Source organism: Eptesicus fuscus, chromosome 6 (genome assembly GCF_027574615.1).
Source record: "Eptesicus fuscus isolate TK198812 chromosome 6, DD_ASM_mEF_20220401, whole genome shotgun sequence".
Taxonomy (NCBI): Eukaryota; Metazoa; Chordata; class Mammalia; order Chiroptera; family Vespertilionidae; genus Eptesicus; species Eptesicus fuscus.
In genome coordinates this window covers 21,226,954-21,254,811 of record NC_072478.1, presented here as the reverse complement: position 1 = coordinate 21,254,811, position 27,858 = coordinate 21,226,954, and the positions used below count along the sequence as shown (strand labels likewise).

Sequence of the window (27,858 nt, the reverse complement as noted above, 5' to 3'; positions counted from 1 at the left end):
TTCTTCTGTAACAGACATACATCATAAATCTAAGGCAAATTTTCAGGTCACTTGATGGTGCAAATATTAAAGGATCTGGGTGGGTCCATATTAGCAATGTTATCTTAGAAAAATCTTTTGACGGAAAGTACTAGTAAAATATTTTGATAAAAAGTCAATTATTTCAACAACCAACCAACCTACAACATGCAGCATTCTTTCACCTCTATGCTTAAAGCAATGATGTAAGCTGGGAAATTTGGTCCTTATTTTTTTGGTCTCTCAAAAGAAGTGTTCCCTAAATTTGGCTTTGATTTTTCCAATTGCATAGAGAGCCTCCCTGAGCCCAAGCATTATACCCTGCTATAGTTTTCTTCTTAAGAAAATTCTTAATTTTTAAACAAGGTTTGTCCTCTGTGTTTTCTTTTAAAAAGAGGGGGGTGGGAAATGGACATAGTACAAATTGTGGCCCTTGTATGTTAAGATGAAGCAGTTACTATGGAAACTCCATGATGAGGCTCTGTGGTCCCTCCTGCCCCAGTCACTTCCATCTCTCTCTCTTCCATCTCCCCCTCTGTGACTACTACAGCATCTACCTCACGCACTTCTTCAACCATGGTGAAATCAACTCCATTGCACTGTTGTTGAAGCATCCATCTTGTATGAAAACTGCTGTTTGAAAATTTAACCCTGCTAATTGGCTTCTGTAAATTCTTGCTTGCTAAGACTACTCCCACTTTAGCGAGGCCATTAAACCTTCCCCAGACAAGGTTATCAGTGCTGGCGCCAGGGTAGGCCTCTGGTTGAGGTCTCAAGGCCCAGCACATACGGGCTCTTTAAGAACTTGCAAAAGGGGCCAGAAACATTCCATATTTGGGAGACAAAGAAGGTAAAAACATATAAATAGGGAAAATTCCTGCATGTTGGGGTCCAGAATTTGAGAGACATTTTCCTCTGGACCCACGCGGAATAAATGTAACTCCATCTCTCTGGTATTGCTTTGTTCTTCTTCGGTTTTCTGTAACATTGTCAGGCCATGGCCTCCAGCTTGAGGCGGTACTGTTCTGCTTCCTGCTCTTTCTTGAGGAGCTGGTTTCGGTATTCCTGGCCTCTTCGAATGGCCTCCTGGAGCTGCTGCTGTAGTAGCTCTCTTTTAGTGCCTTCCTTGTTTTCCTCCACACTGTTTGTCATCTCTTCTACCCTTGGTTTCTTAGTCAATGGCAGCTTCTCTACTTCTTCCTCCTCTTCTTCTTCAACGATAGTCTCCTCTGCAACCTGACCAGCGGGTACAGTTAGAACTTGCTGTCCATCTTACACAGTTACAATAAATGGCTGGCCAATGCCTCCAGTAAGGATTGCAGTTTGGATATTACCCAGAGGCACTCCGTCGGTCACTATGGTGATCACCCTCTGGCCTCCACTCCCCACCACTTGCTGGATTGATGAGTCAACAGAATTTCCTTCTATGATTTCCTCTGAATTAGCTGAGGTTGTTTTGCTGTTGGTTGAAGAAACAAGGCTATCGAGGTTGACAACTTCTCCTGACGTGAAAATAAATGGGGTAGCCACAGTCACAGGGTTGGCTCTTTCGGGATTAGCATTCACCTGATTCTGCATTGCTTCCTGAAGATTGACCAGAATCTCAGCATTGTTGTTCTTCTCCAGGGCTATGTCAAAAGCAGATTTATCAAACTTGCTGAAAGCATGGACATCAGCTCCATATTTTATAAGTAGCTCTACAACATCTTGATGGTGGTATTCTGTGGCCCAGTGCAAAGCTGTCATCTTCAGCATATCCTTGGCATTCACATCTGCACCATTCCTAACAAGCAGTTCCACGATGTGTGCATGTCCATCAGCTGCAGCTATGTGCAAGGGGGTCCTGTCCACTTTGGTCCGGGCATCCCTGCTAACGCCTGCTCTAAGGAGTACTTCTGCTGTGGAAAAAATGACCATACTGGGCTGCAAGGTGGAGGGGTGATGTTCCAATCCAGTCTGTGGTGAACTTGCCGTCAATGTCCTCACTTCATCATCTTGGCCTTTCTTGCTGCTTCTAGCAATCTCTTCCCCAAGTCCACCAAAGATATCTTTATGCATAGGAACAGAAGTTTTCAGGAAGCTCCTTGTCCAGGATGCTGCCGATAGCGCTTTTGCCGAGCCTGCCAGTTTGGTGCTGTCTCCTTCTCTAGTTTAGACTCCCTGTCAGTGAAGGTTACTTTTTGGCCTTTTCATATATGCATATTTGGGAGGCCTTTAACCCCCCTCATGGAGAAATGGAGGCCGAGACCTTATATTTTATTAGTTACTGCATTGATATTGATTCTTAAATCACTGGAGTGACTGCAGGATTATAGCCACTGATATCCATGATCAGGTTCACTTTGTGGGAAGATCACCCATGCTGATGTGAGGAACAAAGAATTGCTGATTTCAAAGCCAACCTAGAGGGTGGTAGTGGAAAAGGCAGTCGAGATTTTGATAGGAGGTGTGAATGAATCCATTGGGCAGTTGAAACTGTGTATCCAAAAATTCAATGATTAATGCTGGGCACAGACAAGCATTTTCTATTCATTATTTTACTTAATTATTTCAATATCTCTACAAATTGGTACCATGATCCCTATTTTATGGGTACAGAATGTGAGACTGACACCAGTGGCAATGCTTACAAAAGCACACAATGGGATCCAGAGTCAAGCACAGAGCTCACTGTTTCCAAGGTTCTCCGTTCATAGTTCAGGTTGAATAATAATATTTCTAATTTCATTAAACTTTATTTTTAAAACAGTTTTAGATTTATAGAAAAGTTGTAAAGAGTTTCCCCAAACTCCATGCCAAGTTTCCCTTATTTAATATCTCCTGTCCAGGATACAATGTTACATTTAAAGGTCATTTCTCCTTAGACTCCTCTATGCTATGATCATTTCTCAGACTTCCCTTATTTTTTAATAATATTTTTATTTTCAATTATAGTTTATGTACAATATTATATTTGTTTTGGATGTACAACCCATTGATGAAACAGTTATATCACTTACTAACTGTTCACCCCCATAAATCTAGTACCCATCTGACACCATATATACTTATTACAATATTATTGACTGTATTTCCTATGCTGTATTTTACATCCCCATGACTATTCTGTTACTACCAATTTGTACTTCTTATTCCCTTTACCCTTTTACACACTTCCCCAACCCCATCCCATCTGGCAACCATCAAAATGTTCTCTGTATCTATGAGTCTGTTTTTGTTCTGCTTGTTCATTTATTTTGTTTTTGAGATTCCACATCTTTGTGAAATCATCTGGCATTTGTCTTTCTCTGTCTGATTTATTTCACTCAGCACAATATCCTCGAGGTCCTTCCATGTGGTTGCAGATGGCAAGATTTCATTCTTTTTTATAGCTGATATTTGCATATCTCATTGTGTATATATATGCACTCGTTTATCCATTCATCTATTGATGAACACTTAGGATGCGTCCATATCATGGCTACTATAAATAATGCTACAATAAATATTTGGATGTACATGTCTTTTTATTTAGTGTTTTTGGTTATTTCAGATAAATACTCAGAAATATAATTGCTGGGTCATTCTTTGTTACTTGTTATAAAGTCTATTTTGTCTGATATAAGTATTGTTACCTCAACTTTTGTTGTTATTTACATTTTCATGAAATATCTTTGTCCATCTTTTTAATTTCAGTTTGTGTGTATCTTTTAATCTGAAGTAGGTCTCTTGTAGACAACATATGTAAGGATCTTGCTTTGTTATCCTTTCAGCCACCATAAGTCCTTCTATTAAAGTATTTAATCCATTTTCATTTAATGTAATTATTGATAGGTATTTATCACCATTTTATTATTCATCTTTTTTCTTCTTCTTCTTAAAGATCCTTTAACATTTCTTATAATACTGGTTTGGTAGTGATGAACTACTTTAGCTTTTTCTTATGTAGGAAGCTCTTCATCTGTCCTTTGATTCTAAATAATAGCCCTGCTGGGTAGAGTGATCTTAGCTGTAGATCCGTGCTCTTCATCACCTTGAAAATTTTGTGCCAATCCCATCTGACCTGGGAATTTTCTGTTGAGAAATCAGCTGACAGTCTTATGGTAGCTCTCTTGTAGATAAATAACTGCTTTTCTTTTAAGATTCTCTCTTTGTCTTTAACCTTTGACATTTTAATTATGATGTGTCCTGGTGAGGGCCTCTTTTAGCTCATCTTGTTTGGGACTCTCTGTGCTTCCTGGGCTTGTGTCTATTACATTCACCAGGTTAGGAAAGTTTTTTTGTCATTATTTTTCCAAATAGGTTTTCAATTCCTTACTCTCTCTTTCCACCTCTGGCAGCTCATGATGTAAATGTTGGTATGCTTGAAGTTGTCCCACAGGCTCCCTTAACTGTCTTCATTTTTTTAAATTCTCTTTTCCTTTTCCTGTTCTAATTAAATGTTTCCTGCTTTCTTATCTTTCAAATCACTGATTTGATCCTTTGCTTCATCTAATATACTGCTGATTCTCTATAATGAATTCTTTATTTTTTTTTTTTATTTATTTATTTTTTTAAATTTCTTTATTGATTAAGGTGTCACATATTTGTCCTCATCCCCCCATTCCCCTCCCACCCCTCTCCCCACGCATGCCCCAATCCCCTGTTGAACTTAACCGTTGGATAGGCTTATATGCATGCATACAGGTCCTTTGGTTGAACTCTCCCCCTCCCCCCCTTCCCCTATCCTCCCTCTGAGGCCCGATAGTCCGATCGATGCCTCCTTGCTTCTGGTTCTGTTCTTGTTCCTCAGTCTATGTTGTTCATCATTTCCCCTAGATGAGCGAGATCATATGTCACTAGATATATACTAATAAGAACTGAATGTGAGACGAGCAATAATAGTTATGCTGACAGGCAAATGAATCAATCTGTAGCGAGCTTCCCCCTGGACCAACAGTTCTTTTGAGACCCAATTTCAATGTCCAGTAGTTCCTTATGTGTACATGTCAGCACTGACCCCTCAGTTCTGGATGGTGGACAAATGGTGGTAATGGAGGTCCGACTCCCTCTGGTTTGGTCTCGGCCGAACCCAGGGGCACGGCGTCACCCGGACTAAGGGGCACGTGGCCTCACCCATACACAAGGGGCGCGTGGTCTCACCCGGGCCTGGGACCCAGCCTCACCCGGATGGATCCAGGGGCGCACGGCCTCACCCGGACCCAGGATCTGGCTTCACCCGTACCCAGGGACGCTTGGCCTCTCCCAGACCCAGGGGCACGTGGCCTCACCCGGGCCTAGGTGCACGAGGCCTCACCCGGATCCAGGGACACATGGTCTCACCCGGACCCAGGGACGCTTGGCCTCTCCCAGACCCAGGGCCACTTGGGCTCACCCGGGCCTAGGTGCACGAGGCCTCACCCGGATCCAGGGACACATGGTCTCACCCGAACCCAGGGATGCTTGGCCTCTCCCAGACCCAGGGCCACTTGGGCTCACCCGGGCCTAGGTGCACGAGGCCTCACCCGGATCCAGGGACACATGGTCTCACCCGGACCGAGGGATGCTTGGCCTCTCCCAGACCCAGGGCCACTTGGGCTCACCCGGGCCTAGGTGCACGCGGCCTCATCCGGATCCAGGGACACATGGTCTCACCCGGACCCAGGGACGCTTGGCCTCTCCGACCCCGGGGCACGTGACCTCACCCATGCCTAGGTGCACGAGGTCTCACCCGGATCCAGGGACACACGGTCTCACCCGGACCCAGGGACGCCTGGCCTCCCCCAGACCCAGGGGCACGTGGCCTCACCCGGGCCTAGGCGCACGAGGCCTCACCCGGATCCAGGGACACACGGTCTCACCCGGACCCAGGGACGCCTGGCCTCCCCCAGACCCAGGGGCATGTGGCCTCACCCGGGCCTAGGCGCACGAGGCCTCACCCGGATCCAGGGACACACGGTCTCACCCGGACCCAGGGACGCCTGGCCTCCCCCAGACCCAGGGGCACGCGGCCCCACCCGGGCCTAGGTGCACGAAGCCACCCGGACCCAGGGGCGCGTTACCTCTCTCAGACCCCTGGTTGCGTGGTCTCACCCGGATCCAGGGGCTCACGGCCTCACCCGTACTCGGGACCCAGCCTTACCCGGATCCAGGGGCCCACGGCCTCACCCGGACCCAGGGTTCAGATTCGCCCGGACCCAGGGGCACATGGCCTCACCCGAACCCGGAATCCAGCTTCACCTGGACCCAGGGGCGTGTGACCTCACCCAAACCCAGGGGCGTGAGGCCTCACCTAGACCCAGAGGCATGTGACCACATCTGAGCCCAGAGGCTCGCAGGCTCGCCTGGACTCGGGTCTCAGCGGGGTTTCGTCTTCTTGATCCCAATTCCTGTTGGTCAATTCCCTCTCAGCAATTCCTTCGGTCATTTTCTCAGAGCTCCAGGGCGGCTGCCGCAGAACTCGTTGGGCGGCGGGCTCGGCAAGGCTCCGGTGTGCCCGGTGCCCGGCGGTGGGCTGGTCCGGTGTCGCTGCGTCGGCCCTTGGGTCTGCAACGGTGGCCAGTCGCTGAGCGTGCGCACCTGGCCACTTCGGGGCATTGAGATTCTTGAAGGACTCGGAGGTCAGCAAGCACGGAGTCTCCCACCCCATGTCTCCCAGGGGCTCGTCTGTCTGTGCTCGGCAGCGAGTGGAGCCGTCCCCTCAGCCGGAGACCGCCGGGGGAACTGCGCCGAGCACGTTCCAGGCCACCATTGTGTCGCCTGAGCCATAGTTCTTAAAGTGTGGACTTTGGGTCACCAGCATCAGCATCATCCTGCGTACCCCTCTCTTTTATTCTAGTTGTAGAGCATCTGCTCAGCCAGCCCCCCGGTCTTTCTGGCTGGTGTCTGCTCTGCTCTCCCGTCGTAGTCTCAATATTGTTGTGGTAGGCAACGATCAGGCTGCCGCCCTATGTCTCCATCTTGGTCCTCCTTTGTACAGTTAAGTCTTGATTGTTGTTGGTGTCACTGGGAGGAATTGTCCTCCAGGCCAATTGGCCGTGAGGACCCTCTTTGTCCATATAGGAAGAGTTGCTGTGCAGGAGACATGTTTGTGGGCCGGGTCTTGATGCAGCAATGCCTTGGCGCTCACTGAGTCTGCCTCTAGAATGCCTCCCTTATGCAAGTGATTGAAGTCTGGTGTCATCTCCCACCAACCACTAGATGCCCTCGTTTCTGGGTCTCCAATGCAGTGTGGGTCAGCCACTACCTGAGGCACTCAGCAGGAAAAAGCTTCTGCTCAGCTTGGCTGGGGCGGAGCTACAGGGTGGAGCCTACAACCTTGGCTTCCTGTCAGCCCCGCCCTATGAGGCTCCTGTGTCTGTGTCCCTCTGTATTCCTTGCAAACACCTCTGAGAGAAACGCGCCCTGGAATTTCGCCCACTGCCAAACAGTCCAGTCCCTCCCCTAATGAATCTGGACTCCCAGATTCTCACCTGGAACTGGGTTTCAGTGCAGTTGGAACTGGCGTCCCTGTCTCCTTCCCAGCAGGGCCACCCAGTGGCGCAGGCAAAAGTCCGTCCTCTGCGCACCTTCCAGTGCGCGCGTCTGGAGCCGCCGCTTCTCTGTGCCTCCGCCACCACAGCCCAAATTCATTCCCCCAGCGTGCGCCTGGCTTCTCAGGGTTTCGCCCGGAACTGGGGTTCAGTGCAGTCGGAACTGGGGTTCAGCACGGTCCTGAGCTTATGTCTCCTTCCCGCTAGGGCAGTTCAGTGGCGCAGGCAACAGTCCGTCCTTTGCGCCCCTTCCCGTGCGCGCCTCTGGAGCTCTGCCTTCCCCCGCTCCTCTGTGCCTGCGCCCCACAGCCCAGATTCATTCCCCCAGCCTGCGCCTGGCTTCCCAGGGTTTCGCCCGGAACTGGCGCTCAGTGCAGTCGGAGCCGGCGCTTAGCGCACTCCGGAGCCTTTATCTCCTTCCTGCCAGTGAACGCCGGCCAGGCTGTCAGCCGCGCCCTCCTCTCCGGCTCCATCCTCCCCGCAGGCGCGCACGCTCGTGTCTCCGCCAGTTTCTCCATACCTCAGGCTTTTACGGCTCCCCCGATTGTCCCCGTGGCCCTCTCCTTCCCCCCAGCTGTGGGCATCTCAGTCCGCCAGCTCTCCTGTGGTTCTGGACGATGTCCGTTCCGACCTCTAGTTGTGCCTTTGAAATTGTTGTGCCCGGCTGCAGGTTAGGTGTTTCACCTATGCCGCCATCTTGGTTTCTCTCAATAATGAATTCTTTATTTCAGTTATTACAGTCTTCATTTCTGACTGGTTCTTTTTTATTATTTCTATTTCTTTGTAGAAGTTCTCCCTAAGTTCATCTATTCTTCCCCTACATTCATTGAGCATTCTTACAATCAGTGTTTTGAATTCTGCATCTCCATTTGTTTAGTTCTTTTCTTAGTTTTGGTCTTTTCTTTCATTTGGAACATGTTTCTTTGTCTCCTCATTTTGGTTACATCCTTGTGTTTGTTTCTATGTAGAGCTGTTACATCTCCAAGTCTTAGTAGAGTGGCCTTATGTACTAAGTGTCCTGTAGGACCCAGTGGCACAGCTTCCATAGTCACCCACTGTCATCAATGGATAGATCTTTTAGAGAAAATATCAACAAGGAAAGAGTGGCCTTAAACAACACACTAGATCAGATAGATTTAATTGATATCTACAGGACATTTTATAGCTGCAGAGCATACATTATTCTCAAGTACACATGGAACATTTTCAAAGATAGACCACATGTTAGGACACACAAAGAAAATCTCAATAAATTACAGAAGATTTAAATCGTATCAAGAATCTTTTCTGACCACAATGCCAAGAAACTAGAAGCCAAGCACAATTTTTAAAAACTCAAAAACATTCAAATACATGGAGGCTAAATAGAATATTATTAAATAATGAATAGATTACCAGTAAGATCAAGGAATAAATAAAATATTACCTTGAAACAAATGAAAATATACACAATACCACCCAAAATCTATGGGGCACAGTGAAAGCAGTCCTAAGAGGGAAGTTCATAGAGTTGCTGGCCTACCTCAAGAAGCAAAAAAAATATCTACCAAACAATCTAACACAACACCTAAAAGAATTGGAGAAAGAACAGCAGGAAAAGCCCAGAGTAAGTAGAAGGAAGGAAATAATAAAGGTAAGAACAATGAATTTGGCAATATAGCAGGATACAAAATTAACACCCAGAAATCTATGGCTTTTTTATACACCAATGAACTCACAGAGAAAGAAACGAAAAAAACAATCCCATTTACCATTGCACCAAAAAAATTAAGATACCTATGAATAAATTTAACTAAAGAGATAAAAGACCTGTACTCGGAAAACTACAGGACATTTTAAAAAGAGATAGAGGAAGACATAAACAAATGGAAGAACATATCATGTTCATGGATTGGTAGAATCAATATCATTAAAATGTCCATGCTACCCAAAGGAATCTACAGATTCAATGCAATTCCCGTTAAAATACCGACACATATTTCAAAGATCTAGAACAAACTCTCTAAAAATTCATCTGGAATAAAAAAAGACCCTGAATAGCCACAGCAATCCTGAGAAAGAAGAACAAAGTTGGAGGGATCACAATACCAGATATCAAGCTATATTACCAAGCCACGGTTCTCAAAAATGCCTGGTACTGGCACAAGAACAGACATATAGACCAATGGAACAGAACAGAGAACTCAGAAATTGGCCCAAGTCATTATGCTCAATTAATATTTGAGCATAAAGAAGGCAAGAGCATACATTGGAGTCAAGACAGTCTCTTCAATAAATGGTATTGGGAAATTTAGTCAGATACATGCAAAAAAATGAAACTAGATCAGCAATGTACACCATACACAAAAACAAAATGGCTAAAGGACTTAAATGTAAGACAGGAAACCATAAAAATCCTACAAGACTCCATAGGCAGCAAAATAGCAAACATATGTCATAGCAATATCTTTACCGACACAGCTCCTAGGGCAATGGAGACTAAGGAGAAAATAAACAAGTGGGACTACATCAAAATAAAAAGCTTCTGCACAGCAAAAGAAACCATCAACGAAACAATAAGAAAGCCCACTGCATGGGAGAACAGATTTGCCAAAGATATTTCAGATAAGTGTTTAATCTCCAAAGTTTATAGAGAACTCATACAACTTAACAAAAGGAAGATAAACAATCCAATCAAAAAATGGGCAAAGGATCTAAATAGACACTTCTCGAAAGAGGACATACTGAAGGCCCAGAGACATATGAAAACATGCTCAAAGTCACTAACATCTGAGAGATGCAAATCAAAACAACAACGAGATACCATCTCACACCTGTCAGAATGGCTATCATAACAAATCAACAAAGGACAAGTGCTGAAGAGGATGCGGAGAAAAAGGAACCCTCATGCACTGCTGATGGGAATGCAGACTGGTGCAGCTACTGAAACAGTATGAAGTTTCCACAAAAATTTAAAAACGGAATTTCCATTTGACCAAGTAATCCCACTTCTAGGACTATATCCCAAGAAACCAGAAACACTAATCAAAAAGGATATATGCACCCCTATGTTCATAGCAGCACAATTTACAATAGCTAAGATTTGGAAACAACCTAAGTGCCCATCAGCAGATGAGTGGATTAAAAAACTGTGGTACGTCTACACAATGGAATACTAACCGCTATTTAAAAAAAAAAAAAAGGCACTTTTATCATTTGCAACAGCATGGATGGAACTGGAGAGCATCATGCTAAGCGAAATAAGCCAGTCGGAGAAAGGTAAATATCACATGATCTCACTCATATGTGGGATATAATGATCAACATAATTTGATGAACAAGAATAGATCCAGAGACAAATGGCATTATAAAATATAAATGTATATAGAGAACCTTAAAGATTCCACCAAAAACTACTAGAACTGATAAATGAATTCAGTAAAGTAGTAGGGTACAAAATAAATAACCAGAAATCAGTTGCATTTTTATATACCAATAATAAGGTATCAGAAAGTGAGCAACCAAAGGACTTGTATTTATGCATATTAGCATAACCAATGGACACAGACACTGGGGCAGTGGGGCCTTGCCTAGTGTGGGAATGGCTGGGGGGGGGGGGCGGTCAATCAGGGAAAAAGGAGACATATGTAAAACTTTAGACAATAAATTAAAAAAGAAATAATATACATTATAAAATATAAATGTATTATAAAAATAAATAAAAAAGAGTAACCAAAGCTAAATAAATAAATAAATAAATGTCAGAACAGAAGTAAATGACATAGACACTAAAAAAAAAAAAATCAATTAAACCAAAAGCTGCTGTTTGAAAGGATAAACAAGATTGATTCACTTTTAACCAAACTCATCAAAAAACAAGAGAGTGTACCCACATAAATATAATCAGAAATGTAGGAGGAGAAATAACAACAGACATCACAGAAATACAATTATTGTAACAAAATCATCTGATCAACTCTATGTCAACAAAATAGACAACCTGGGCAAAAGGGATAAATTCCTAGAAACATACAACCTTTCAACACTAAATCAAGAACAGAATAAATGACTAGACCAATAACAACTAATGATATCGAAACAGCAATCAAAAACCTTCTAGCAAACAAAAGCCCTGGACCACATGGGTTCACAGGCTAATTTTACCAAACATTCAAAGAACTACCACCTATACTCCTCAAACTCTTCCAAAAATCCAATAGGAGGGAAGACTTCCAAGCTCTTTTTCCAATGCCAACATTATCCTAATACCAAAACCAGATAAAGACCCACCAAAGAAAGAAAATTATAGGCCAATATCCCTGATGAACATAGATGCTAAAAGCTTCAACAAAAATATTAGCAAATCGGATCCAGCAATACATTAAAAAAATAATATATCATGATAAAGTGGGATTTATTCCAGGGATACAAGATTGGTATAATATCCACAAATCAATAAATGCACCACATCACATAAACAAAATGAAAGATAATAATCACATGACCATATCAATAGATGCAGAAAAATCATTCAATAAAATCCAGCACCCATTTATGATGAATAGAGGGAACATACCTCAATGTAATAAATTCCATATATGACAAACCCACAGCTAGCATCAAACTTCATTGGCAAAACTAAAAATGTTTCCCTTCAGATCAGGAACAAGACAGGGATGTCTGAGATCACCTCTTATTCAACATAGTACTTGAAGTTCTAACAAGAGCAATCAGAGAAGAAGAAATAAAAGGCATCCAAATTGGAAAGCAAGAAGTAAAACTGTCATTATTTGCAGGTGACATTATACTGTATATAGAGTTCCCTAAAGATTCCACCAAAAACTACTAGAACTGATAAATGAATTCAGTAAAGTAGCAGGGTACAAAATAAATAACCAGAAATCAGTTGCACTTTTATATACCAATAATAAGGTATCAGAAAGTGAAACTAAGCAAACAATCCCATTTACAATTGCATAAAAAAATACCTAGGAATAAAATTAACCAAGGTTACAAAACACCTATACTAGGAAAATTATAAGACACTGAAGAAGGAAGCTGAAGAATATACAAATTAAGTGGAAGCATATATTGTGTTCATGAATAGGAAGAATTAACATCAATACAATCTCTAGATTACCCAAAGCAACCTATAGATTCAGTGCAATTCCTACCAACATACCAATGGCATATTTCACATAACTAAAACAAATGTTCCAAAAATTTATATGGAACCACAAAAAACCCTGAATAACCACAGCAATCTTGGAGAAATCACGTTACCTGATATCAAACTATACTGCAAGACTACAGTCATCAAAACAGTAAGTTACTGGCATAAAAACAGATATAGAGAGTCCAGAAATAAACCTATGCCTTTATGGTCAATTAATATTTGATGGAGGAGGTAAGAACATACAATGGGGTAAAGACAGTCAATTGCCAGTTTATGCCATGAATTATCAGTGCCCTCTTTACTACTGGTTATAGAGTCATTCGCATCCTTAAACCTAATCATGTTTGAGAAACTCCAGAACAAATTTAGAAAACTTACACTGCCTGGGGTGGTATAGCTCAGTGGTTGAGTGTCGACCCATGTACCAAGAGATCACTGGTTTGATTCCTGGTCAGAGCACATGCCCAGGTTACAGACTCTACCTTCAGTGGGGGCTGTGCAGGAGGCAACTGATCAATGTTTCTCTCTCATAGATGTTTCTATCTCTCTCTCTCTCTCTTCTTCTCACTCTAAAAATCATTTTTTTAAATATTAAAAAGAAAACTCACACCAGTGTAAATAAATTATTGAATAATTAGATAGGTAGGTAGATAGATAGATGATAGATAAATAGATAACTGAGAAGAGACACATCTTCCTTGCCAAAGAATTCCAATCATGCATACAGATAGTCTGTGCTCAAGGAAGTGGAGAATAATTTACTACTAGTGAAGTGTGGGCAACACATAGTAGCTTTCTTACAAAAAGACAAGTATGAAAAAGAAAGAAAAAGAGTAACTTTACAGTGGAGAAATCTGACAAACAATACCTCAGTCATATGGAGTCAACATGAAGATTGGTAAATCATGATGATAGTATGCATCTTCGATAAGAAGTGATAGAAAATGGCGACCTCTGTGAACTTCTCCCCCACCAAAAATGTATAGCCCCAGTCTAATTGTGAGATAACCATCAGACAAATTTCAATTGAAGGAAATTTTTCAAAATACCTGAGCAGTGATCTTCAAAACTATCAAGTTGCACAAAACAATCAAAGTCTGAGAAACTTTTATAACCAAGTGGGGCCTAAAGAGAAATGATGGCTAAATGCAATGCATTCTGAAGGACAGCTCTTAATAATAAAGGAAAGTAATATTTTTGCAATTTTCTTATAAATATAAAACTGTTCAAAAAACAGTTTATTAAAAATAAAATTATTAGTGACTTGCAGAAGTCTTGGAAATAGTGATCTCTGAGCCTGACTCCAGACTCTATTGCATACTTCTTCTAAATCTCACATTCTTCACCGACAAACTCAGAATGATACCATTTACATAGAATTTCCGAAAGAATTAAACAAAATAAGCAATATAAAATGGCCACCTATGTCTAGAATTAACAGTACATTTTGGATAACTATTTAAATGCTCATAGATTCATCTCCCACCTCCCAGTTCCACTTCCATTTTCTGTTTCCACCCCTCTCTTTATGACCTTCACAGCAGCAATGTTCCTCCCTTTGGCCCAGGTGACCACCTCACAGGAAAAGTCTGATCATGGACATCACCTGATATAAACTCTTCTCTGATTCTGAAATTCATTTCAGAATTATGTGTCAATTCTGTCACCAGAATGTAAGGCTCTCTGCTAATGGGCAGCTCTTTCCTCACCAGGCCCAAATTTCAGTTTTCATCCCTGGCCTCACATCATTGGTCAGATAGTAAATACTGTTTTTCATTTCCTAAACACAATACCCAGTTTATTTAATCGCCACATTTACTGAAGTTCTTCTGGAGTACTCTCACATTTTCCCACCTAGAAAAACTCCACATCTACGTCACAGCTCCGGACATTTATAAACTTGACTGTGATGCCTTCACTAATCTTTCCAGGCAAAGTCTACTATTTTAGGACTCACTTCCCCAAAATCAAAGTACCATATCAGGATAATGCCTTACTTATATTTATCTGTCTCTTCCCCAATTTAGACCACAAGCACTGTGGGAGAATGTACAACATTTTATTAACTTCCTTATTCTCAGAATATGTTGGTGCCTATCATGCAGTAATTTCTCGGTAAATATTTGTGAATAACTAAAAAAAACAACTAGGTGAATGACCTTAAAAAGAGATATCTATAACAATAGGAAGAAAAGGGAAACAGTGAAACAACAGAACATGTAGTTAAGAGAGAAAGCCCCTGGAATTGACAACTAACATCGGAGGAGACAGGTGGGAACAAGAAGGTACTCTAGCATATTCAGAATTTGGAATTTAAATTTGCCAGGATTTGTATCCTCAAACTTTACTTTTTATCTTTTTATATCACAGGAAGTTACTACCAATAAAGAGTCCGAAGCGCCATTACCACAATTTAACAAAAGGAAGATAATCCAATGAAAATGGGCAAAAGACCTAAATAGACACTTCGCATAAGTGGACATACAGATGGCCAAGAGGCATATGAAAAAAAAACGCTCCAAGTCACTAATCATCTGAGAGATGCAAATCAAAATGCCAATGAGGTACCACCTCACACCTGTCAGAATGACTATCAACAAACGACAAGTGTTGGCAGGGATTGGAAAAAAAGGGAACCCTCATACACTGCTGATGGGAATGCAGACTGGTGCAGCCACTGTGGAAAACAGTATGAAGTTTCCTCAAAAAATTAAAAATGGTACTCCAATTTGACCAAGTAATCTCACTTCTAGGAATATATACCAAGAAATCAGAAACACCAAGTGGCAACATGTTTCCATGGAAGGAGATGCTCAGACAGTGAGGCCCAGCAGTGTCGGTGTTCCGAGGGTTTTCAGGGACCCCATTGTCAATATGGACTAGAGGCCTGATGCACAAAGATTTGTGCAAGAATAGGACTTCCTTCCCCTGGCTGCCGGCACCTCCTTCACTCTGGCTGGAGCCACCTTTCTGCCTTCCCACACTACCCAGAGGCCCTGAGTGGCTGGGGTGGTGCAGAACACCTGCGTCGTTGTCACGGCGATGACGCAAGCATCCCACCCCTGGCTGCTCAGCGGCTGTGTATGCAAATTAACCCACCATCTTTGTTGGGTTAATTTGCATACTCACTCCTGATTGGCTGGTGGACGTCGCAAAGAAGGACCTTTTGAGAATGGCTTTGTGGATTGTGGCTATTTAAAAAGCTCTGCAGGATGGAGAAACCAAGATGGCGGCATAGGTGAAACACCTAACCTGCAGCCGGGCACAACAATTTCAAAGGCACAACTAGAGGTCAGAACGGACATCGCCCAGAACCACAGGAGAGCTGGCGGACTGAAATGCCCACAGCTGGGGGGAAGGAGAAGGCCACGGGGACAATCGGGGGAGCCGTAAAAGCCTGAGGTATGGAGAAACTGGCGGAGACACGAGCACGCGCGCCTGCGGGGAGGATGGAGCCGGAGAGGAAGGGGCGGCTGACGGCCTGGCCGGCGTTCACTGGCAGGAAGGAGATAAAGGCTCCGGAGTGCGCTAAGCGCCGGCTCCGACTGCACTGAGCGCCAGTTCCGGGCGAAACCCTGGGAAGCCAGGCGCAGGCTGGGGGAATGAATCTGGGCTGTGGGGCGCAGGCACAGAGGAGCGGGGGAAGGCAGAGCCCCAGAGGCGCGCACGGGAAGGGGCGCAAAGGACGGACTGTTGCCTACGCCACTGAACTGCCCTAGCAGGAAGGAGACATAAGCTCAGGACCGTGCTGAACCCCAGTTCCGACTGCACTGAACCCCAGTTCCGGGCGAAACCCTGGGAAGCCAGGCGCACGCTGTGGGAATGAATTTGGGCTGTGGTGGCGGAGGCACAGAGAAGCGGCGGCTCCAGACGCGCGCACTGGAAGGTGCGCAGAGGACGGACTTTTGCCTGCGCCACTGGGTGGCCCTGCTGGGAAGGAGACAGGGACACCAGACTGCGCTGAGACCCAGTTCCAACTGCACTGAAACCCAGTTCCAGGCGAGAATCTGGGAGTCCAGATTCATTAGGGGAGGGACTGGACTGTTTGGCAGTGGGCGAAACTCCAGGGCGCATTTCTCTCAGAGGTGTTTGCAAGGAATACAGAGGGACACAGACACAGGAGCCTCATAGGGCGGGGCTGACAGGAAGCCAAGGTTGTAGGCTCCACCCTGTAGCTCCGCCCCAGCCAAGCTGAGCAGAAGCTTTTTCCTGCTGAGTGCCTCAGGTAGTGGCTGACCCACACTGCATTGGAGACCCAGAAACGAGGGCATCTAGTGGTTGGTGGGAGATGACACCAGATTTCAATCACTTGCATAAGGGAGGCATTCTAGAGGCAGACTCAGTGAGCGCCAAGGCATTGCTGCATCAAGACCCGGCCCACAAACATGTCTCCTGCACAGCAACTCTTCCTATATGGACAAAGAGGGTCCTCACGGCCAATTGGCCTGGAGGACAATTCCTCCCAGTGACACCAACAACAATCAAGACTTAACTGTACAAAGGAGGACCAAGATGGAGACATAGGGCGGCAGCCTGATCATTGCCTACCACAACAATATTGAGACTACGATGGGAGAGCAGAGCAGACACCAGCCAGAAAGACCGGGGGGCTGGCTGAGCAGATGCTCTACAACTAGAATAAAAGAGAGGGGTATGCAGGATGATGCTGATGCCGGTGACCGAAAGTCCACACTTTAAGAACTATGGCGCAGGCGACACAATGGTGGCCAGGAACGTGCTCGGCGCAGTTCCCCCGGCGGTCTCCGGCTGAGGGGACGGCTCCACTCGCTGCCGAGCACGGACAGACGAGCCCCTGGGAGACATGGGGTGGGAGACTCCGTGCTTGCTGACCTCTGAGTCCTTCAAGAATCTCAATGCCCCGAAGTGGCCAGGTGCGCACGCTCAGCGACTGGCCACCGTTGCAGACCCAAGGGCCGACGCAGCGACACCGGACCAGCCCACCGCCGGGCACCGGGCACACCGGAGCCTTGCCGAGCCCGCCGCCCAACGAGTTCTGCGGCAGCCGCCCTGGAACTCTGAGAAAATGACCGAAGGAATTGCTGAGAGGGAATTGACCAACAGGAATTGGGATCAAGAAGACGAAACCCCGCTGAGACCCGAGTCCAGGCGAGCCTGCAAGCCTCTGGGCTCAGATGTGGTCACACGTCTCTGGGTCTAGGTGAGGCCTCACGCCCCTGGGTTTGGGTGAGGCCATGCGCCCCTGGGTCCAGGTGAAGCTGGATTCCGGGTTCGGGTGAGGCCATGTGCCCCTGGGTCCGGGCGAATCTGAACCCTGGGTCCGGGTGAGGCCGTGGGCCCCTGGATCCGGGTAAGGCTGGGTCCCGAGTACGGGTGAGGCCGTGAGCCCCTGGATCCGGGTGAGACCACGCGACCAGGGGTCTGAGAGAGGTAACGCGCCCCTGGGTCCGGGTGGCTTCGTGCACCTAGGTCCAGGTGAGGCCACGTGCCCCTGGGTCTGAGAGAGGCCACGCACCCCTAGGTCCGGGCGAGACCATGTGTCCCTGGATCCGGGTGGGGCCTCATGCACCTAGGCCCGGGTGGGGCCGCGTGCCCCTGGGTCTGGGGGAGGCCAGGCGTCCCTGGGTCCGGGTGAGACCGTGTGTCCCTGGATCCGGGTGAGGCCTCGTCCGCCTAGGCCCGGGTGAGGCCACGTGCCCCTGGGTCTGGGGGAGGCCAGGTGTCCCTGGGTCCGGGTGAGACTGTGTGTCCCTGGATCCGGGTGAGACCTCGTGCACCTAGGCATGGGTGAGGTCACGTGCCCCGGGGTCTGAGAGGCCAAGCGTCCCTGGGTCCGGGTGAGACCATGTGTCCCTCGATCCGGGTGAGGCCTCGTGCACCTAGGCCCGGGTGAGGCCACGTGCCCCTGGGTCTGGGAGAGGCCAAGCGTCCCTGGGTCCGGGTGAGACCATGCGTCCCTGGATCCGGATGAGGCCTCGTGCACCTAGGCCCGGGTGAGCCCAAGTGGCCCTGGGTCTGGGAGAGGCCAAGCGTCCCTGGGTCCGGGTGAGACCGTGTGTCCCAGGATCCGGGTGAGGCCTCGTGTACCTAGGCCCGGGTGAGCCCAAGTGGCCCTGGGTCTGGGAGAGGCCAAGCGTCCCTGGATCCGGGTGAGACCATGTGTCCCTGGATCCGGGTGAGGCCTCGTGCACTTAGGCCCGGGTGAGCCCAAGTGGCCCTGGGTCTGGGAGAGGCCAAGCGTCCCTGGGTCCGGGTGAGACCATGTGTCCCTGGATCCGGGTGAGGCCTCGTGCACCTAGGCCCGGGTGAGGCCACGTGCCCCTGGGTCTGGGAGAGGCCAAGCGTCCCTGGGTCCGGGTGAGACCATGCGTCCCTGGATCCGGGTGAGGCCTCGTGCACCTAGGCCCGGGTGAGCCCAAGTGGCCCTGGGTCTGGGAGAGGCCAAGCGTCCCTGGATCCGGGTGAGACCATGTGTCCCAGGATCCGGGTGAGGCCTCGTGCACCTAGGCCCGGGTGAGCCCAAGTGGCCCTGGGTCTGGGAGAGGCCTAGCATCCCTGGGTCCGGGTGAGACCATGTGTCCCAGGATCCAGGTGAGACCTCGTGCACCTAGGCCCGGGTGAGCCCAAGTGGCCCTGGGTCTGGGAGAGGCCAAGCGTCCCTGGGTCCGGGTGAGACCATGTGTCCCTGGATCCGGGTGAGGCCTCGTGCACCTAGGCCCGGGTGAGCCCAAGTGGCCCTGGGTCTGGGAGAGGCCAAGCATCCCTGGGTCCGGGTGAGACCATGTATCCCTGGATCCGGGTGAGGCCGCGTGCACCTAGGCCCGGGTGAGCCCAAGTGGCCCTGGGTCTGGGAGAGGGCAAGCGTCCCTGGGTCCGGGTGCGACCATGTGTCCCTGGATCCGGATGAGGCCTCCTTCACCTAGGCCCGGGTGAGCCCAAGTGGCCCTGGGTCTGGGAGAGGCCAAGCGTCCCTGGGTCCGGGTGAGACCATGTGTCCCTGGATCCGGGTGAGGCCTCGTGCACCTAGGCCCGGGTGAGCCCAAGTGGCCCTGGGTCTGGGAGAGGCCAAGCATCCCTGGGTCCGGGTGAGACCATGTGTCCCTGGATCCGGGTGAGGCCGCGTGCACCTAGGCCCGGGTGACCCCAAGTGGCCCTGGGTCTGGGAGAGGCCAAGCGTCCCTGGGTCCGGGTGCGACCATGTGTACCTGGATCCGGATGAGGCCTCGTGCACCTAGGCCCGGGTGAGCCCAAGTGGCCCTGGGTCTGGGAGAGGCCAAGTGTCCCTGGGTCCGGGTGAGACCATGTGTCCCTGGATCCAGGTGAGGCCTCGTACACCTAGGCCCGGGTGAGCCCAAGTGGCCCTGGGTCTGGGAGAGGCCAAGCGTCCTTGGGTCCAGGTGCGACCATGTGTCCCTGGATCCGGATGGGGCCTCGTGCACCTAGGCCCGGGTGAGGCCACGTACCCCTGGGTCTGGGAGAGGCCAAGCGTCCCTGGGTACGGGTGAAGCCAGATCCTGGGTCCGGGTGAGGCCGTGCGCCCCTGGATCCATCCGGGTGAGGCTGGGTCCCAGGCCCGGGTGAGACCACGCGCCCCTTGGGTAGGGGTGAGGCCATGTGCCCCTTAGTCTGGGTGACACCGTGCCCCTGGGTTCGGCCGAGACCAAACCAGAGGGAGTCGGACCTCCATTACCACCATTTGTCCACCATCCAGTGCTGAGGATGTCAGTGCTGACATGTACACATAAGGAACTACTGGACATTGAAATTGGGTCTCAAAAGAACTGTTGGTCCAGGGGGAAGCTCGCTACAGATTGATTCATTTGCCTGTCAGCATAACTATTATTGCTCGTCTCACATTCAGTTCTTATTAGTATATATCTAATGACATATGATCTCGCTCATCTAGGGGAAATGATGAACAACATAGACTGAGGAACAAGAACAGAACCAGAAGCAAGGAGGCATCGATCGGAATATCGGGCCTCAGAGGGAGGATAGGGGAGGGTAGGGGGAGGGTGGGGGGGAGGGGGAGAGTGCAACCAAAGGACCTGGATGCATGCATATAAGCCTATCCAACGGTTAAGTTCAACAGGGGATTGGGACATGCGTGGGGAGAGGGGTGGGATGGGAATGGGGGGATGAGGACAAATATGTGACACCTTAATCAATAAAGAAATTAAAAAAATAAAATAAAATAAAAAAATAAAAAATAAAAAGAAATCAGAAACACCAATCAAAAAGAATGTTCATAGCAGAGCAATTTACAATAGCTAAGATTTGAAACAGATGAGTGGATTAAAAAACTGTGGTACACCTACACAATGAAATACTATGCAGCTGTAAAAAGAAGGACCTCTTACCATTTATGATAGCATGGATAGACCTGGAGAGCATTATGCTTAGCGACATAAGCCAGTTGGAGAAAGATAAATATCACATGTTCTCACTCACATGGGGAATCTAATGAACAATAGAAACTGACAAACAAAAATAGATCCAAAAGTATAGAAGCTCTGAACAGAGTGTCAAACCTCAGAGGGAAGGCAGGGGAGAGTGGGTGGGTGGGAAGAGATCAACCAATGAACTTGTATGCATATATGCATAACCCAGGAACACAGACAATAGAGGAGGTGAAGGCCTGAGGTCAATGGGGGTGGAGTGGGCTGGGAAAGGTCAATGGGGGAATAAGGAGACATATGTAATACTTTTAACAATAAAGATTAAAAAATAATATTAAGATATAAAATGTTATTTAAGTGGGATATCAATACCAGCTTTATTAACTTGAGATTATGATATGGAGACAAACAATTTTGCAGAACTTAAGAACATTAAAAGCAAAAAATTAATATAATATTGAAGGAATAAGAGAAATAACTAAATTTGCATGATTCGTTGCTATTCACAAAAGAGGATATGAAGGATATTGTTTTTTAGGTATTTCTAGTAGACCATATAATGTGTCTGTTCCTTTATCTGTTTTATCTCATTGAATTCTCCAAACAATGTCATGAAAATAACTATTCCCATACTACAAAAACCTTTAGGGGTGTGTGTGCTAGATATGATAAAACCACTAACTGCAAGTTTTCTCACCTTCCTATCTCTACAAATTCTTGTTTGACTGGAATCCCTAGAGTGAAAGCAATGGGGAAAAGCAAGAATGCAAAAGAGTAACTCATAGGACTCAAGACCCAGGAGAGAAAGCTCTCAGTAAATATGAGCTTACTCTTGCTCAAACAGCACTGGACTGTCTCATTGGCCCGGGACCAACATATTTACCGTTTTAGAAAGATCCTCTACATAGAGTCAGCATCAGTCTTTAATCATCAGGAATTAAGAAACATCAGCAAGGAGGCTGGCAGTCCAAATAGCGGTAGTTAAGCAAAGAATAAAAAGCAGAATAGAGAGATCTGGTAAGTTTAAATCGGGTGGGGGAAGGGGAAGAAGGCATCCCAGTCAGCCCTTTCCCAAGCTGTACAGTTCTACAGTATACATCATTGGCTTCAACAGGAAATATTATTGATTCACAGCTCGAGATAAAACTCCCCCGCTGCTCAGGCTTCGTGTTTCTACACAATGTGGAGATTTTTTGCATTTTATCCAGGTTGGTATAATTGGGAGGATCTTTCATTAAAACCATGTGAGTGCTCTTTATCGCTTGGAGAAACATCTGTGTCTTCTGTTTGATTCCTAGCTTGCTCTTACATTAGTCCTAGGATAATGACCAAAAAAAAAAAAAAAAGGCAATGTTTTGTTCTATTAACCTCTCAAAGAAGGAAGTGGTTTGAACTTGAGCCAGGGGAAAATGTGGGTTTATTGTGGGATTTCTTAATTTATTATCTACTAGAGGCCCGGGACATGAAAACTCATGCACTGGAGTGGGGTCCCTCAGCCCAGCTTGCCCCCTCTCACAGTCTAGGAGCCCTCAAGGGTGGGAGGTGACCCAGCAATCAGGGGAAGGCGACACCCCATCACACCTCTGCTGCTGCCACTGCCAGCAGCACAAGCCTCAGACAGCCCTGGTTATCTGAGCCTCGGGCAGCTCTGGGCGACTGGGCAGCCACCATCTGAAGCTTGCCTGCACTGCAGGCCTGCCCTGGACGGCTGGAGGGCTGAGGGGACTAGGGAACTCCAGAGGCAGGTGCGTGGAGTGGCCAAGCCCATGGGCCTGGCCTTCCAGCATGCCTGCCGCCCCACAAGGTTAAAGGAATTGGGCACCACCATCTTGTGGCTGTGGGTGCCACCATCTTTGAGGGTGGGGCAGTCAATTAGCATATTCCCTTTGTATTGGTTGTGGGTGCCGCCATCTTTGAGGGCGGGTCACTTGATTAGAATATTCCCTCTTTATTGGCTGTGGGCACCACCATCCTTTGCAATGGCGTGAGGGTCAATTGTAGGGAGCGGTTATAGGGTTAAGCCTTGGACTGACCTGCTGGCAAAGCCGCAAACAAGTCCCAGCTTAGAGGGCACAGCCCTCTTAGCATAATTAAGCTTGATCTTGTGAGGCTCCCTAGATCTTTCCTGGGTAGCTAATGGGCTGTGGGAGGTGCAGCAAATGCTGCCAAAACAAGTGAAACTCACAAGAACATTGTAACTATGGTGACCACTACCTTGTTTACCTCTGGCTATAAAACAAAGGCTCAGCTTGCCATATGGATCTGTTCTGTGGTCTCAGCCAGGCACAGAAAATCCAACTAGACCCAGCTAATTCTCTTTGTCTGTCTTTTCTTCATCCTTTGCTGGCCCTCCCTCAGGCTTGCCGAACGAACCCTTGGCGGTGCTGGTGTGGCACAGTCAATTAGCATATTCCCTCTTTATTAGATAGAATAATTTTTGTTGTTATTAACTATAAATAATTTTGTTGTTAAAATATATCCTGAGAAGTAATAGGATGCCTATAACTTGCCTCAAATAATCCAGTGGGTAGTGAGTAAAAGTATAGATGAAATAAAAGTGGCCATAAATTAATGATTGTGATAGCAGGGTGATTGATATACAGGGGTTCATTTGCCTGTTTTTCTACTTTTCAGTATGTTTGGAATTTTCTACTGAACAGTAAAAAAAAAAAAAAAAAATCTTAAAGATCCTGAACTGTAAAGAACTAAGATTAGTATCTGAGTAAAGACAGCCAGATCCAAGAAGTTGCTTCATAAATTGTATTTTGTAAAATGGGTGGGAATAGATGATCTAATATGTGTGCCTCTTCTTTTCCATCTATGTATATTTTGATTCCCATACTAAAAGCCTATTGCTAGCAATACCTTGGGGGGCTTATGGGGAATAAAATGGAAAATCTTTGTCCCCCAGGGGCCTGTGAAGAAGTCTGGGACCTGTCTAGAGGTAAAGCTGGATGCTGTTAGAAGCCATGGAGCTATAGGGAGAGGCCACTTAACCAGGTGGTAGAAGCTATTTCTGGATCTCACTTCTCAGCCATATTCACCTCCTCTCTTTCTCTCTCTCTCTCTCTCTCTCTCTCTCTCTCTCTCTCTCTCTCTCTCTCTCTCTCTGACCTAGGGCTCTGGGTCCTGCTAATATCATTAGGAGCTATTGCCCAGAAGTCTGGAAGTATGTTCAAACAACCTCACCCACCCATACAGCACTAACAAGGACTTGTTTTTTGGGAATGATCTTCTTAGGCTTTGAGAAATTGACCCTTCTTCTTTCCCAAATTTCCAGTATCAAGGGCTCCTCCTTGTACGAAGACAGGCATCTCTTCCCTCTCCTTCCTCCATCTCTTTGTTCCCAACTGGCAGCTGGTATCTTCTGCGGGATATCCATTTCCCACAGCTCCCTGTGCTTGATGTCCATGGCATGCCCACTGTACCAATGCCACTTTCTGTCGCTGTGATGCTGGATTCACTTCTCTGTCTGGACAGGCCATCTTTAGCAACCCCTTGGAGGTCTGTGCAGGTAAGAGGCTGAAGGATAATAGAGTCATCAGAAATTTGGGGGAATCAAGAGACCTCAGCCCTTGAAGCAGCATTAAAGTGTGTTGCCAAGAGTAGGAGAAAGGAACCAGAAACAAGACAATTGGTTCTCATGGTCAAGGGATATATACTGGTATTAACAGCTCCGGCTTTGGAGCTGGACTATCTGAATTCCAGCGGACCAGGTGTGAGTCCAATCAAACTGTCGAACTTCCCAGTGTCTCAATTTCCTTATCTATAAATCAGGGATAATAATGTAAACTCATTTAGTTCTTGTGTGCTTTAAATTAAGTAATATATATAAATGGAATCCATAGAGACAGAAAGCAAATGGTAGACACCAGATGCTGGGGGAGGGGGACATGAGGAATGACTGCTTAACGGTGTTTTCTTTCAGAGAGATAAATATGTTTTGAAACCAAATAGAAGTGGTGCCCAACACTATGGATGTGTTAAATACAACTGAATCATTCAGTTTAAAATGGTTGATCTCATTATGTGAATTTTCACCTCAATAAAAAAATATAAATTAATACATGTAAAAATACTTAGAATGCTGCCTTGCACTTGATGGGAAGTCAATACATTTTGTTGTTGATGACATTGTTGTTGTTGTTGTTGTTGTTGTTGTTGTTAATTAGTCAAAGACAGAGGCAGTGTGGTGAAGGAGGAAGCTATGGAGAGTACACCCAAAAATCAGAGATTTGGAATGTTCTGCAAACTCTAGCACTAATTTGCAGAAAACTCCCTTTATTTTTTTTTTAAATATATATTTTATTGATTTTTTACAGAGAAGAAGAGAGAGGGATAGAGAGTTAGAAAATCGATGAGAGAGAAACATGATCAGCTGCCTCTTGCACACCACCTACTGGGGATGTGCCCGCAACCAAGGTACCCTTGACCGGAATCGAACCCGGGACCCTTGAGTCCGCAGGCCGACGTTCTATCCACTGAGCCAAACCGGTTTCGGCAGAAAACTCCCTTTAACCCAGAATCTCAGTTCCTCCATCCAAAAATAACCACCACAATCTCTTGCCAGTATGGTCATTTTCCATTTATAAAATGCAATTTCTGAAATTAAAATGAACTTCAACCACATAATATCTAGGTAAGTGGTTACTATTATTATCCTCCTCTTAGAGGGAAGGAAACAGAGACTTTGGAAGGTAACATGCTGGTTATAAAGCTGCAATTCAGATATGGTTAATTTGAAGTTCAGAAAACTCTCAAACACTGTCGCTTAAGAGGCTCAAAGCATCCCCATGAGACCGTCAGTGCCTATGCCATATTATAAATGAAAAAACGTGGGCCCTGAAAGGTGAAGTATCTTGTCCAAAGCCATACACCTGGAAAGTAGGAGAACATGGATCCACATCTCAAACCACAGCATTCGGAGTTGATCATGAGTTGGATGAAATATGAAATACTCTTACTATGGAATATTCCATAGGTATAAAAATTATTTGTTATTTTGATATGGAAAAGTAGTCACAAAATATTTTTAGTCACAAAATACTTTAAAATCCTGGAAGAATTTGCCTAAATCAAGGCTGTGGTATGATTCCATGGGAGGTAAGGAAAAGATGAAAAGATTGCATTTGTCTTTATAATTGGTGAAGCTGAGCAATAGGTACATATTCTCCCTGTTTAAAAGAAAATTGTTTCCATCTCAGTGGTTGCATATTTACATATGCCTTGCATTTTTCTGTTTAAAATGGAAACACAAAGGGTAAAATCATTTCAATCTGGTTGCTGCCCATCTTAACCAGAATTTTGGCCATTCCTAGCAGTTCCCATTTGTGTTCCAGATATCAATGAGTGTGGTCCACCGTTACACGTGTCTTGTGAAAGCTCCGCAGTTTGTCACAATGTGGAGGGAAGTCATTATTGTGAGTGCACCTCTGGGTACCAGCTCCTTTCAGGAGGCACCAAATTCAAAAGTGAGAAAGAAAACACTAGTCAAGGTAAGTAACATGGTCCCTCCACCTGTCTCCCCATGACACTCTCACACTCAACCTCCTGCTGTCAACTTTAAGACTGTCTGTCTGAGAGCCCAGGAGAGAGCACCCGTGGGTCTATTGGGGGCCCATTCCTCCCATTTCCTGTTCTTGTTAGGGTACTTTGTTGCAACTGATATGCAATAATTAAAGATTGGAAACAAATGACACAACATTCATTAATAGAGACTAGTTTAACATATGACAGCCATTCAACATATGTTTTAGAACCTTTTCATGACTTCCTTTTTCCTCTTTATGAACAGTTCTTTGAATTTTAACACAGGCCCAGACTTGGGTTACTACCACCATCAGGGTCCAGAACAATTAGTTCCATTATCTCAAAATGCTCCCTCATCTTGCAAATTTACAGTCACCTCTACCTCTAATCCCTGACAACCTTAACCTGTTTTCTTCTGCCTATAATATTGTCTTTTGAGAAATCATCCTATCTAATAATAGAGTAGTATGCAAATTAACCGTACCTCCGCGACAAAAATGGCGGCCCCCATAGCCACAAGATGGCGGCGACCAGTACGCTCATCCCACCGGAGTTCCCCAGTTCCAGGGAGGACTGCTGCTGAGAGCCGAGCAGCTCGGGGTGTCCGGCGGGAAGACGTCTGCGCCCCCACGCCGCCATCGCCGCCTGGAGACCGCCCGGGGTGTCCAGATGGGAGGTGTCCGCGCCCCCACACCGCCATCGCCGCCTGGAGACCGCCCGGGGTGTCCGGATGGGAGGTGTCCACGCCCCCACGCCGCCAACCCCTCCCGGAGGCCGCCCGGAGACCGCCCAGGGTGTCCGGATGGGAGGCGTCCGCGCCCCCACGCCACCAACCCCTCCCGGAGGCCGCCCGGGGTGTCCGGATGGGAGGCGTCCGCGCCCCCACGCCGCCAACCCCTCCGGGAGGCCCCCCGGAGACCGCCCGGGGTGTCCGGCTGGGAGGCATCCGCGCCCCCAAGCCGCCATCGCCGCCCGGAGGCCGCCCGGGGTGTCTGGATGGGAGGCGTCCGCGCCCCCACGCCGCCATCCCCTCCGGGAGGCCGCCCGGGGTGTCCGGATGGGAGGCGTCCGCGCCCCCACGCCGCCATCCCCTCCGGGAGGCCGCCCGGGGTGTCCGGATGGGAGGCGTCCGCGCCCCCACGCCGCCATCCCCTCCCATAGGCCGCCCGGGGTGTCCGGCTGGGAGGCTTCCCGACCCCACGCCTCCAAAGCCTCCCATAGGCAGCCTGGGGTGTCCTGATAGGAGGCGCCCAGGACCCCATGCTGCCATCCCCTCCCAGAGGCAGCA

General features: G+C 47.0%; 1 pseudogene; it reads right to left on the bottom strand.

Moving 5' to 3' along the window:
- Nucleotides 1-458: 458 nt before the first annotated feature.
- LOC103300980 (GA-binding protein subunit beta-2-like) lies at nucleotides 459-27,270 on the bottom strand (annotated as a pseudogene).
- Between the last annotated feature and the right edge of the window lie 588 nt (nucleotides 27,271-27,858).